This window comes from Buceros rhinoceros, unplaced genomic scaffold (genome assembly GCF_000710305.1).
Source record: "Buceros rhinoceros silvestris isolate BGI_N320 unplaced genomic scaffold, ASM71030v1 scaffold549, whole genome shotgun sequence".
NCBI classification, from domain to species: Eukaryota; Metazoa; Chordata; class Aves; order Bucerotiformes; family Bucerotidae; genus Buceros; species Buceros rhinoceros.
Genome location: NW_010429653.1, coordinates 94,193 through 95,932, shown reverse-complemented (window position 1 = coordinate 95,932; position 1,740 = coordinate 94,193).

Here is a 1,740-nt window from a genome sequence, read left to right as displayed (position 1 = left end):
TCTACAGACCTAATTCCACGTGTCGCTAAACTGCACCGAGATGCTCTGTGTTTGCCTACAACATACAGTGACATCACAAACTACTCTTTGGGTTGCTTTGAAAAGTCACCTCCGCACCCAAGCTAATGCCTTTCCGTCAGAGAGGAAAGTGAGTGGGGCTACAGACAGGGCTGTGCTGCTTTAAGCGTGACAGATCCCATCCCACTGGGTGAGCAACTGGCTTGACGTTACCGAATTTCACCTAAAATTGCACTATCAAAAGAGAGTGTGATACAGCCACAGGACAGAGTATCTGATGCTCACTTCATCCTGAGCCTTCTGGGGGTCGTCTCTCCCTCTCTATGCCAAAGTACAGTGAGAATTTCCTACCTCTCTCTTCTCAAATATGATGGCAGTGCTTAAAGTTTCCTTGAGAGAAGCATTTCATGAGGTTGGAACAGAGGAGCTTACTCAGGGGAGAAGATACTCATGACTATGTCCAAATTCATGCCAAAGCGGGCACCCTGAATCATGTTCTTACAGCATCAAGGTCTCTCCTGAGTGGTTCCATCATACTGGGACAGACCAAGTCGAACAAATCACTGCAGAAAGGCTCGATCCAACAACTCAAATGCAGACACAACCATTAAAAGCAAACAGAAGAAACACAAACAGGGTTTTAATACAATCATTACAGTGTCACCCAGGAAAATGCGTGTCCTAGAGCAGTGCTATTGGTTCTCACATATGCAATTTGTGACAACAGAGAGCTGAGACTATACGGATCTGCTGTTTTAAAAGTTAATTCTGTCTTGGTGATGTTAGGAGAAAGACTAGGCCCTTGGTTCAAAAGAAAGCATAGACCAGGGAGGAAAAAAAAGCCAGGCATGATGAAGTGGTTTTTATTCTGCTATATATTTTTATGGTGAGGGCTCACAGCCGAGCCCCAGTTCTTGGGTATACAATAACAGAAAGCAAGAACAATGAAATCCAAACAGAAACAGATACCAGGAATCACAAGGCAGGCTGCAAATTGCTTTCCTGTTCACGTGGCTATACACGCGTGCCAGTGGTAACCGACCTACCAGCCAAGCGCACCTCCAGCGAACCGCCAGAAACCTCTTCCAGTAAAGTACAGGAGGTTAAAAGGGTGTTAATTTAGATAAGAAATGTGCCTCCTTTCCACAGAAGGTGGAGGGTTTCCACAAATCCGCCCAATTCCCAAGTGCTGACTGGGTGGATTTTTATGAAGAGGTACCTCACGGCACCCTGTCCCCATCAGGCACCTCAGAGGGTGGCAGCTGGACCCTGCTTTGGTAGAGCATCTACTAGGTGAGGTCTGCGCCCAACCAACATAGGGGATGGTCAGGCTGAGGTTTTTACATGAAACCTTCAAGACAATTTAGTCCTCAAGGCTTCTACTGAGATTATGGAGGAAAGGAAGGGAGGAAAAAACAATAATTTTTTATTAACTAGGTGCAAGGAAATGGAAGATATCACACAAGTGCTCATTCTCTGGTGAGTTTACACCAATCAAAGACCCATCAGTGCAAACTAGAACCTCAAAGGCTAAGAGAAAGCTGTTCAATTACCACAAATCCATGGTATTTCTGTAACGCTGACTATACTGCTCAAGAAAACACAGGAGTACACGGGAGAAGGTAAAAGGGTCTTACCAGAAATGGTAATTTATGGCATTTTTAAATTAATTTCTTTTTTCTTTTCCTTCTGCAAAGATTAAAATAAATTTAACTCTAAATA